Source organism: Ixodes scapularis, unplaced genomic scaffold, assembly GCF_016920785.2.
Source record: "Ixodes scapularis isolate PalLabHiFi unplaced genomic scaffold, ASM1692078v2 PGA_scaffold11__112_contigs__length_91849675, whole genome shotgun sequence".
Lineage (NCBI taxonomy): Eukaryota > Metazoa > Arthropoda > Arachnida > Ixodida > Ixodidae > Ixodes > Ixodes scapularis.
In genome coordinates this window covers 38,750,393-38,763,515 of record NW_024609837.1, presented here as the reverse complement: position 1 = coordinate 38,763,515, position 13,123 = coordinate 38,750,393, and the positions used below count along the sequence as shown (strand labels likewise).

The following is a 13,123-nucleotide window of genomic DNA, read 5'->3' as shown; positions in this document are numbered from 1 at the left end:
GGCCTTTTTTAGACACTCAGCATGAACTAGACTAGAATAGTAAATTATTTTATATTTTCTAATTTCCGCTGTTAGTTGGTTTCTGTATTCTTTGAAATTGACTAATGCCACTGCCTCACGTGTCACAAGAAATGTTTTATAAAGTTTATAGTTTATACGCGTCTTCTTATAAAATTATAAAACATAAAGTGTAAGAAGAAAGAAAAAAGGGGACATGACAACGTCTCAAACTCAGCTGAGTTGAGTTTGAAACGTTGTCCTGAGCTGAGTTTTCAGCTGAGTTGAGTTTGAGACGTTGTCGTGGAGCTGAGTTTGAGACGTTGTCCTGTCCCCTTTTTTCTGTCTTTTTACACTTTTTCTTTCAAATTTCTTTCACAGTCTCAGGATTTTGCATCATGTACAAATTAAACTTACTATATGCCAGCGTCACTCGGGCGGCGTTCGATCGGATTACTACCAGCGTGCAAGGGCGTAGGGGGGCAGTTTGCCAGATCACTTCAAGGTTTTTCTGAACCTCAACCACCTGCCTGCCCCTGGCCGTGTGGAACTGGGTGAGTATCGTTAAACAGTGCGTTCGTAGGATCACTACTTCGTAATGCACCTTAATGACCACCCCGGTCTGGCGGTCACAATTGCTGATCTATTGTTACACGTCACTGCACTGGCAAATATTCCAGCACATCCAGGGCACTCGTCGTCCCATTTAATTGCCTGACCAACTTCGCACAGTCTAAATATCACACCAGAACTTTTCTAAGCCTGATTTCTTGAAAACCAGTGAGGCGTGAAAACGTTATTTGAAACTGAAGCTGTGGCGGAACATGAAAACCGGACTTCGAACTTTGCGCACTTGGATTTCAAAGAAATTGGAAACCCTCAATGTTTTTTTTTATTTTGTTTTTCGAATTTAGCATTAAAAAAGAATCGAAACCTTCGAATTTTTCGAACTTATGTAGAAAGAAATTTGAAATCTTCGAATTTATCGAACTTTATGTCTTTAAAAATTTGAAAGGTTCGATTTTTCGAATTTTAGATCCAAAAAATTCGAAACATTCGAATCTCTCGATTTCAAGTCGGGAAGGTCGAAATCTTCGAATTTATCGATCTGCAAGTAAACAAATATTCGAAATAATCGAACCCGAACTTTTAGAAACCGTAAAAGCTTCGAATTTTTCGATTCGAAACCCCATGATTTGAAAAAGTTGCGAATTTTTCGATTTCGAACCTCCCTACGGTCGAAAATATCGAAACTTTTTTAAATCGAACATCAGTTCGGTTCGAAAATACCGAAACCTTTCGAATTCGAACCTACACTCTAAAAAAAGCCCGTGCGTCTACTTTCCCGTACAACACTCGGAGAGCCAATGGCCACAACTTACAAAGCTAGCTCAGCGAATGACGGTGCCGAAACATATGCTAAGATCAAAAAACGCAGTCTGAGTTGTGACATTAAGCAATGCAAGCGTGACGTTTTGCTTTGGTTAATGTCACAACTCGGACTGCGTTTTTTGGTCTAAACATATGGTTCCGCATCGTCATTCGCTGAGCTGCCTCCGTAAGTTGCGGTGATTGGCTCTCCGGGTGTCATGCGGGAAAGTAGACGCACGGGCTTTTTTTAGAGTGTAGGGTAGTTCGCGGCATCCCTAGTATTGACTTAGAAATTACAATCTTAAAAGCCAAAGCTGAAAGAAGCGAACCCTGACGACTACCTGCCTAATTGAGAAATATATAACAGCGAAGCTCGCCATATCTTCCGGAGAAAAAAGTGAACAAAATAGTAGAAATTAAAGGACATACACAGCACTGCTAACGCGCCATCTACTTTCACATATAATAATAATAATAATAATAATAATAATAATAATAATAATAATAATAATAATAATCTTTATTTATTAATCTTTATCTTTATTTAAAAAAAAATGAAGTTGGGGCTCTATTAGAGAAAACGATGTGCTTTCAAGAATGGACGCCATAAATTTGACTCTTACACCCGCAATCAGCTCTGAGGGTGAGCGCAAAGGAAGGCCATTATCAAGAAAAAACAAAACAAACTAGTATCAGATCCAAAACGATAGGGAAAGAAAAAAGAGTTCAGAGAAGGAAGGTAAGGTGCGTGCATAAATATTATGCTTACGTTACTTCTCTTTTTTTTTTTTTGTCTATGTGCTGCGTTCTATTTGTGTGCGTTTTACGGTGCCAGTGAAGCGATATGCTTTAAATCAATCTTAACGAATCCATTGTTTACCTTTTTACTTTCTTCTCTGGATAACACAGAAGAAAAAAGACAGAAGCTGAATGTCGACGAGAGTGCGGCACCTCGATTCCCCTAACTCGGAAGTGGGTTTTTGCCGCGGTTGACCTTCTGACGATATCGGCTTGAAACAGGCATTCGGAAAGATATCGGTTTTCATTTTCTTACGCGTTCCGCTGAGAATTCCTTCGAGCGGAAAAGGTGTATTTCTCTCGCACTTTGTTCGCGGTAGTATCTTGTATCTTGTATCTTGTAGTATCTTGTATCTTGGCCTTTGGGAGCCGTCCTTTCATTATGAACTCAGGACGGGATTTAGCTTTAAAGGATTTGAGATCAGATAAAGTATACACCGCTGTTTTTTTTTCCGTAGTGAGCGTGTGTTAGAAAAGAAAGTGCGCAAGCATAGAAACTTGAATTCGGTTGTTCTTACTCATATTCGCAAGGTATTCTGCTTTATGGAATAAAACCGAAAACAATTTAGCTGATCTGAATTAGAATTTAAAATTTTGCTTTAAATGTCTACGAGAGTAATTCTATTAAGTTTAATTACACCTTCATTGCAAAAAAGAAAATGACCCCTTGCCATCTTGAAACCCCGCGCTTTGGTTTTAAAATACTCAAGGTGTTTCTTGTAAATGTCTTAGACTAAAAAACATTTAACTTAAATTTCTGCCAAATGCAGACATTTTAAGATTACAAACTTGACTATTTCCCTATATATTGTGGGTTTATTGTGAACTTACGCCAGCACGCCAGCCTTACTATACTTCAGCTCAAAAACGCGTGTTCAGGAGGAATAATATCATAGATTGCAGTCTCACGAAATTATTTTGAGAGAAAAGTTACAGACAACCAGGACATAAAACAAATTTCCACGATTGCAGCCTTTTCTTTCTTCAGCGTACAGTGCGAATATTTTGGGAGACAGGTATACAGTTCGTTTTGTGTAGACTGTGTGATCACTAAAATAACAAAGCAGTGTGCCCGTGAATATTAAGTGCGCCTCGTCGCTTTGCAGAAGGAAAGAAGAAAAGCAGAGGTTGTTAAAATTAGAAACACACATGGGCTAGCTTCCAAAACACGCAGAACCACATAAAAAAAATTAACCCACAGGGAAGCATAGCTTTATTGTACACTGAGCTTCGTCTTTCTAAGCGACTTTCTTCTGTGTTTTAGTATTAACCCAAAAAGGTAATGCAATCGACTTCAGTGTTAAAATTTGTTTCTGTGCGTCTTTTTTTTATACCAAAATTAGCATGCACCAAACATAATTTATTATGTTCATTTAAAAATTAAAAAGTCAAATAAATGTGCAATGCTCTGTTCAATATATACTTTTTATCGACATTCATAGCTTCACGGTCTCGTCACCATGCAGCATAAACATTCGTGCACTGAGGCATTTCCGCGGGGATCCACTTCAGTCACTTATTAGGTAAGAACGGCAGGCAGGAGCTTCAGTTGCCGAACCTCCAGTGCGAGTTTTGTATCTTCGATTATGCTTCGGCGTCTCTCGAACTTCGAGCATGCACGCTCAACCAGAGCACGACGAAACGCAAAGAGAGGCCGGGCGTCTGAACAAGGCAACCTGCCATTTTCAATCTGTCAGTGACTGTAGTTATAAGTAAAAACAAACAAAAAAAAGTACGCACGCCCTGTCCTAAAAGTGATATTGCTTAGGATTTGCCGATGATCGAGGCCATGTGATCCCGCGGGTGGGCAAGGAATCACCGACGACGGCGAGCGAGATGTTGAGGCTCATCTTGGGCTCGGTGAAGACCTGGCATTCGTAGACGCCAGAGTCCCTCGTCTGGGTGTAACGCACCTCCAGGGTCCACTCCTCGGAGCCCTCCATATGGATCGAGCGGAACCGCTGTTCCGACATTTACGTGTACGTGCCCACCGTCAGGATGTGCAGGTCGCGCTGACAGACCCTCGACACCTGCAGGCAGGAACCCGAGGAGGATGGAAACTCGGGTTACGCCGACCACTTTTTGGGGATAGGACAGCAACAGCAAAACGTGGACAAAGGGAGAAGACCATATTTAAGTGCCTTTGCCGCTACAGTCTGCTTCATTTTAAGTAAGACAGCGGGCGAAGCTACAATCCGATGAAACCCAATTAAGGACCGCCAAAAGTGGTGCACTTTCTCGGCGCTCAACGCCTTGGTACGTTTTGTATCTCCTACAAAGCCGGTTACACGCAGTTATCCTGGTGATTTTTTGCGGCATCTTTGTAACAAAACATTGCCCCACTTACAACTTAGTACGTAATAACACTTGCAAGGTCTCCCTGAGAGATGTCGGTGTAGATGGGCAGCGAAAGTACTTCTCGGGAGTCTTGAAATAGGTTCAGTCATTGCTCACATAGCTGTAAGGTAAACTATATTTCTGCCCGAGAAACAAAAACCAAACCTCTAAACAACACAGGGGGCCGACATTCAGTAAGCAGTGACTTTAATTTCAGTTTCCTTCAAAATATTGAACCATGACGATCGGGCAGACCTCTGCAAGCAATCACAACATATTCTTTGCCAGTTCCAATTGGCTTAGTTGGCGAAAAGTACGTCGAGCGATGTTCATTGTTTGTGGTGGTTGCGGAGATTATATTTTGCTTAAAAACAGACTTACACCGCAATCAGATTGGCACCATAGAGTCCTTCAGAATGAGCTTATTTGAAAGGTCAGCAAACTGGCGCACGTCGGTAAGCCCAAGATGATGCGCTATTTCGCTGATTCTTTAAAGGAGTTCGTTATGAAGGCCTTTAATTTGTCCGTCTGACTGCGGTGTCAGACAAAAGACGGAAATGTAAACCGGAAAAAATGCCTTACTTCCTACTGTATACTTCACTACTGGTATATCCCAACGATTGTCATAAAACAAACCTAACCTTTTTTGTTAATATAAATAAATAAACCACCATAGATTCCTAGGAAGCGAAGCAAATATGTAACATAGTATCAACAAGCACAATCATTAAACCTCGTCGTTACCCTACAAAAAACTTAAATTGGTCAGTATTTCTTAATGAAGGTAAAATGAGCTCTAATGCATTTCATCTTGCATCCTGTCGAACGCATATAAAAAGCGCGGTTATATTATGAAACACACAACAGGAACTTCGCAAAGATAAATGGTCTCTGCTATGATTGTGCAGTGAAAATAGGGAAAACAATAAGATGTAATATATAAGCTGACACTAAAAAATATTTTGGTAACACTCACAAATATAACTTGTTGAATCACATAAATACATCAAATAAAATTCTACCTAGGTCACTTCCTTCAGAAGACAGCGAACATGGCAATGCGAACTAGTAGCGCGGCAACATGCACGTACGCGAATCATGGGTTTTATTAAAGGGCCAATGACGTCACAGGACGTCGCTGCCAATATCGACAGCGCGCAAAAGCGTTCGGCCATCGATTACACAAGCAATGCCTGCGCAGTCGGCGCGCAAGGACCGCTATAATATGACTCGATATTAGACGCTCCTTTTATAAGAAATCTGGTTAGCGTGTTTTACTTTTTCTTAAATCATATGGCTTGTTTTGGTTAAAGTTTCATAATAGTTATCGTCTTAACTAGGAAGAAATTAGAGCTAGTCTCCACAAAAACTAAGAAACACAAGAAATTGTTATTGATTTTACTAAATGCCCTTTTTTTCGCACAAAATGGTTTAAAGGAAGTTGTCTAAATATAAAATAAACATTATTAAAACGAGTCATACTACGTACACCACCCCCGTTCGGTGATTAGCTCGGTATAAAAATATTTTATTTTTTTTTTTATTTTGAGGTGGGTAGATATGATAGGCATTATCTTCCAACTCAGGCCAAAATCAATTTTAAAAAAAAGGACCTGTCTTTGCACGGTTTTAAGACATAATCTTACGTTCTCAATTCCTGTTTTTAATTTATGCAATATAGAGAGTAATACCTACATAAATTATTCTCGTGAAAATTAATTATTGTTTATATTTTTTATATATTTTTTTCTGTTCAAGCCTCTTACCAATAGGTCGCTAAGTTCCAGAAGTACTTATTCAATTGCGATACACAATAGACGAAAGAGATAAGCCTGGTGAGCAATCAGCACGTTCCTGACACTCTATTCATCTCCTAAAATTTATCTGTGGTGAAACTTAAAAATTTTGATTTTACTAGCTCGCGTAGGCGATATTCGGGGAGACGATATCTCGCACAACGAGTGTGGCAAAAATCAACGTGATATTAAGCGAATGGCACTGCACACATAGGAATCGGACATCAAGGCTCAATCTTTCTAAGCCCGCGTATAAGTTTCAGGGAGGGGGCTGAGCGGGACATCAATGTCGCGAGCACTTCTCCTCCTTTGTACAGACGACGGAACCCGACATGTAGGGGCGATGCTTTCCGTTCGCCGCCTCCCACGCTCGAACTGTCGGCGACTCATAATTTCTAGCTATGACGAGCGCCCAACAGAGACAGCACCCCTCCCCTCTGCATGCTGTTTCAGTTATTGGTGCACACTTGTTGGGCGACCGGCTCCGTTCTGTATTGCGTTATTGATTTATCTCACGGCGTTTTCTTGGGTCTTCAAATTTGTTTTTTCGGTTTTGGTTATATTTGCTGTTTTCGGTTAGAACGTTAAGCTCTATGCAGTCATTGAAAAATGGTAATTTGTTGAAATACCGGCTGTCCGCTCTTTTCCGTTAATTTATTTTGCTCGTGTCCTGGAACTAGCTTCTGAAGGTTAGACATATTGCCCCAAAACTTCGATGCATTGCAAACGCAGAGTGCGGGCTACACAATTTTTATATGCAATGCCAAAAAAAAAATTTGCCTTGCCCTAGAAAAGCATTTTGTGCATAAAATATTTTTAATGTACCTTATTCAGGCACTCAATACAAATCCAAAGGTTGTAGTTCTTTTTAACGATTGTTCTTGTTGTTCATTTTGATTATAATCAACTTGTTTTTGAAAGACATAAGTGATCATTATCAAGTTTGTTTCGGAAGATTACACATGTTCGAAGGTCGCTGCCCCGAAACAATTGTTGTTTGGGGGTGCGATCGTAATTGCTCGTAAAAAATACAATTGAAATATAGGGAAAAAAGAGCAAGAATACATTGAAACAACGAAAGCCAGTTTGTCCAGAGCTTTGTATTGGATGCAAAGTGCATTCGGCCATAACAGGGAGTGGAAGATTCGGGGTCTTAGAAAGAAGAAAATTGGGACGAACACCGGGAGAAGTACGAACGGTTAGAAGAATAGAGTAATAAAAATGTTGCTATTAGATATAAAGAAAGATGTAGAGTGAATAGAGGAACAATAAAAATAAGATTGGGCGTGGTGCATAGTGAAAGTGAGGGAAAAAGGAAAAGTACGAATACTGAAATAGAAAGGGACTGACAAGCTTACAAAAAGGAAGAAAACTAAAAAGAATGGAACAGATTTATGAACGGGAACTAATAAAAAATATATATAAAAGAAAGAAAAGTAAGCATGAAAGACGTTTACAAATATCTGTAATGCTAATTTAGAGAACTTGGATTGAGCGCGTTGGTAATAAATTCAAAATTATATATGAAAGAGTAAGACGAAGAGGACGGACAGGACAAACATCTTTCGTCTGTCCTGTCCGTCCTCTTCGTCAGACTCTTTCGTATATAGTTTAGAACTAACTTAGAGCGCAGCCCTTCAGCAGAAAGATGGGAGGGTATGCCCCTCCTTCTCCTCCGTACTCTCCCCTCCTTTCCTGCTCATTCTCTTTGCCTCCCTTCTCTTTCTTCCCTCCTCCTCCCCTTCTCCCCTCCTCCTCCTCCTCCCCCTCGTCGTTTCCTCCCTCTCCTCCTCCCCTCTTCTTTCCCTCGTCCCCTCTCCTTCTCCTCTCCTGGCATCCTCCTGCTCCTCTTCTCGCATCCTCCTGCTCCTCCCCTCCACCTTCGCACCCTCACCTTCGCCTAGATTTGTCCAGTAACCCTTTTTTTTTTTATACAGAAAGAATTTCGAACTGTGTACGAATAACGAGCATCAGGGGCAGTGGCTGGCTAGCGAACCACGTATTCATTATTGCTCGGCGATTGAAGAAACGTTCTGCAGCCTGGCGTCATTTGTCGTTTTCAACAATTTTACTTGTCCCCCTTGGAAAAGAGTGTTCCCTCCATATTGTTTCTTGTAAAACGCGGCCCTCCTCCCCCTTCCACCTTTCTCTTTTATATTTCCCTGTAGCTCTCTTAACGTTTCTAGTTTTGTCTGCGTCTCCAACACCTCTGGCCACCCCTGAACTAAACAGTGGTTTTAAGCAGACGTGTCGCAAGCCCCGTTTTGTCGCCCTAGTTGTCATCGTTTTTCTTTTATTACCAACAGCGGGTTGATCATGTTATTCTTTTTGTTGTTTCTTATCTTCGACTCATTGGTGGAGAGATGCCTCGCTAAAGAGAAAATAAAACACGTAAATTTACTATTTTTGGAACCAGAGTATGTTTAAAACACACAATGAGTTTACTTGTCACGGAAAAACTAAAAGAGTACAAATTTAAACTGAGGCGAAATTATTACAAAACCGCTATTATGAAAACTGACAGCTCAGAACACTCAGGGCTATTAGGTGTTAGGATCACTGTTATGATCACGATACTAGCTTCGCCATTTGTTCTTCGGAGAACATGTTGGATGATGCCGCAATCTTATTGGCTGAGGAGCAGTAATGAAATGCTCGGGGTTTGCCATGCCCTGCTCTTTAAGCTGTCTGTCACTCCATTGAAAACAGTGCTTAAGCGATAGTTGAACACGTCTGTTACTACACGATGCACCTGACATCCGCCGATATTTGGGTAAGCAACGCATGTTGTCACCGCTCTGAGACCAACAAGAAAAGTGATATGAGAATGTACAAAGGAATGAATCGATTACGGTTCTTGCCTCTGAGCGCAACGGAGGAGTTAAAAAATGAAAGCTGCTTACAACTCCCTGTAACGCCGAATTAGAGCGCAGCTCTTGAGGCGGAGGAGGGAAGGGCACTGGGGGGGGGGGGGTTAAACTAACCAGGGGGGGGTCACGTGACCTTGGGGGTCACGTGACCCCAATGCCGATAATGTCATCACTGACGTCACTGATGACGTCATCAGTGACGATGACGATGCGGGTACCGATGACGTCATTAGTGACGTCACTGATGACTTCACCAGTGATGATGACGATGACGATGCGAATGTCGGTTACGTCATCAGTGACGTCACTGATGACGTCATCAGTGATGATGACGATGACGATGCGGATGTCGGTAACGTCATCAGTGATGATGACGATGCGGATGCCGGTGACGTCATCAGTGATGATGACGATGACGATGCGGATACCGGTGACGTCATCAGTGACGATGACGATGACGATGTGGATGCCGGTGACGACATCAGTGACGTCACTGATGACGTCATCAGTGATGATGACGATGACGATGCGGATGTCGGTAACGTCATCAGTGATGATGACGATGACGATGCGGATGCCGGTGACGTCATCAGTGATGATGACGATGACGATGTGGATGCCGGTGACGTCATCAGTGATGATGACGATGTGGATGCCGGTGACGTCATCAGTGGTGATGACGTCATCAGTGATGATGACGATGTGGATGCCGGTGACGTCATCAGTGACGATGACGTTATTGGGGGGTCACGCAACATCGGCGGGGGTTACGTGACCTCGGGGGGTCACGTGCCCCCCACGAGGTCACGTGACCCCGGTGGGGGGATCGCGCGGTGCATTATGGGACATTTCCCATGATGCACCGGGGTCACGTGACCTCGGGGGGTCACGTGCCCCCCACGAGGTCACGTGACCCCGGTGGGGGGCTCGCGCGGTGCATTATGGGACATTTCCCATGATGCACCGCGCGGTTACGCCGACGCCGACGGCGACACCGACGCCGCTCAAGCCGGAAACGGGCCCCTAAGAGCTGCGCTCTAAAAGAAACAGCGTGCGATTGTAAGGGCTGTGAAGCATGCGATGTCGACGTTGTAGAGGGTGTTGTTTCGAACACACGTCACACCTTTTGCCGAGTGTCCTATGCAACGCAAGATTTTAGGTGATAGCATTTTTCCCCATAAATTATCAAACACTCGTGTTCCTGAAAGGCAGCGACGCCACCGGTCTGCAAACAGCACGGCGCCGTTTCGCACGGGAGACAAGAGATGGCGCAAGCGGTCGCGACGCCAACTGCCGCCAACGAACGAGCAGACGACGCCGAGAGCCGGTGTATTTAACAGACAAGGAACTGCAGTTCCTTGCTGTTACCGCGCCTGTCTTTTTTGTTTATGCGACTGTCGCCGCCTGCGGAACGCGCGCCGCTTTTGAGTCGAAAAGATCGTCTGCTAAAAAGGCCTGCTCTCGGCGCCGTATGTTCGTTCGTTGGCGCAGAGCCGTTTTTTGCGCCATCTCTTGTCTCCCGTGCGAAACGGCGCCGTGTTGTTTGCAGACCGGTGGCGTCGCTGCATTTCCATAGCAGCTAAGCCATTTTCTTTCTTTACTTTTTCCTCAGGTAAGTTCGCTCTTTGCAAATTGTACAAAAACAAATGCACCATCTGTGGGCAACGCTGCACAAAGTCGTAGCGCGATAGGTTAAGAAACCGAACTTTTCGGTCGATTTAAAGAGCCTAGCGTCTGCCTGTTTTACCCTGTAGTAGACAGGTCCGCATCCCGGAGGTCATGCAGCGCAGAAAAAAGGAGAAAAAATTATTCTAGTCACAGATATTTACGTAGATAGGCACACTCGTGATTTAGCAAAAATGTGATCGAAGAATTTCTAGCGGCGTCTTTTACGCTGTGTTTCGGGCTCACGTAATTGTGTCACTTGGGGCTCCTCGTTGGGACATTGGTGGCCTATTATGTTCGCACATCTTAATTCCGGGTTTGTTTTTCTGGCGATGTTTCCCGCTAATGCCGCTGTTTTGGGCAGCTGTGTAGATCGTAGATCGGCAGCTGTGCAGATTTCGCGATCGGCAGCTGTGTAGATCGTACCGCCACGTCAAATCACATGCACACAGTCCGAGACACAGCCCTAATCACGGCGTCGTGACAGCCGGGAACACGAACAAGACAGAACACCCTCGCCACCACCGAACCTCACGAAAGAAGCTGAAGCGGTGCCACGACTCCGAGATTAATGCTCCTCTGTACTCTAAAGGACTCCATCCGGAGGGAAGAGAAAAGACCGCGACGAATGTTAAGGGACCCGAGAGAGGGATAAGGACACCTCTTGGCGACGACGATGGAAAGCCTCGACGTGCCTAAAGCGCCGAAGCAAAACCGCGATTCTGACGCCGGTCGAGAGATAAACGACCGAATAAATATCCCGGTGCGGCAGGCGGATAAAAACAATGAGGGGTCACGTGATCTGTATAAATGCATGGTGGGATGGGCGCATACGACGTGAGTTTACGCTTGGAAGTTTCAAAGTGTCTGAAAGTAAATAATGGTCGCAGTTAATAGTTCTTGCTCGTGTGTCTTCATGTTTTCATGCATTATTAATCAATACTTACATAAAACTACATAATACCCTATTGGAAAAACGTACAAGAAACAAACCTGCCGCTTTTACAATTCTGGTATGACACCACCATAATTTCTTGGTATTAAGTATGCAGCTAGTTTGGTTTGGCGTTCTGCATAACTGGAGATACCGGCACCGCTATGGCTCCGGGTCTGTCTATACTGGCAGCCAGTTTGCTTGCCGATATGAATCCGTGTGGCTGGTATGATTTTGCGTCCGATGACGTAGGCGACCGCCTTCTTTCCAACAAAACGCTTACACCACAGGACCACCGGTATAACTAAATCATACATGCAGAAAGACGACCGCCATCTTCCACCAAAAACGTCCATCGTTCACCACCGGTATCGTACATACACCATGTATGTCGAAAAAGAACATAAGCCGCGTTTACATGAATGCGACTTAGTCGCATTGAATCCAGTTGCCGCATTCAATATATGATCATGTAAACGGCATAATGCGCAAAGCGCATCGCATTTTGGAACGGGAAGGATAATCGCAAGGCGCTCGCTGCAGGAGCGAGTGAACAGCTGAGAACATGGCGGCGGCCAACCTCGTCAGCGGCGCGGAGAGCGGTCCCGCAATTTTTTTTCCCGAGAACAAACGCAAGCTTTCGTTGCGATCATAAGTAAGCGGAATATAGCGGAGCTGCTCGGTGAGGGCGGCCCCGTCCAAACCTTTGCGAAGTACGACTTGCGCGTCCGAAGGGGTCACAATGGCTTCAGTGCAAGCACGAATGACACCCGAGAGCTCCGAGCACTGTAGAGCACTGCATGGTAGCGCAGAACGAGCAGCTCCTACTTCGGTGCCGTTCCTGGCTGCGCAAGAGCCTCTCGGACTCGGGGTCCGGTTGGTTCTGTCGCGATCGGCGAGGTCTGGCGCGGCGAAACGCGGAGGCTTCCTCAAAGCGTGGGCACACACGTCGCCTCTCGTTCAGAGTGAACCGGCGGCCCGGCCTGGAGTCCTAAACGCCTTGGTTTTGATGCTTCTTCCGTCTCGCAACTTCTTCCACAGCACCGAAGACAGCGGACACGATCTTTACTTTCACTGAATGCGTCGAAAGGACTCCACGTGCGATGCACCGGAAAACGTGGTGCGGCTGGTGCCGGAACGGAACTGCGAAACTTCGAGCTTTGAGTTAACGTGCACGGCAAGAAACCGATCGTAACACCAAGCCGCGGATACCGCATCGCCGGTCGACAGCGGCAAACGGCCCGTTGCTCGTACTCGGCAAACTCGGCGTCTTTTCGTGGCCCCTCGCGTCCTCGCAACCAGCCACAAACTCACCAGCCCGCAACCGTAGCGACCGTAGCCGGCGTTGGAGAAAA

The 13,123-nt window shown here is 44.6% G+C and overlaps 1 pseudogene; it reads right to left on the bottom strand.

The window, feature by feature from the left end:
• LOC8037963 overlaps nucleotides 1-13,123 on the bottom strand; it is a 69,994-nt pseudogene that overhangs the window by 5,776 nt on the left and 51,095 nt on the right.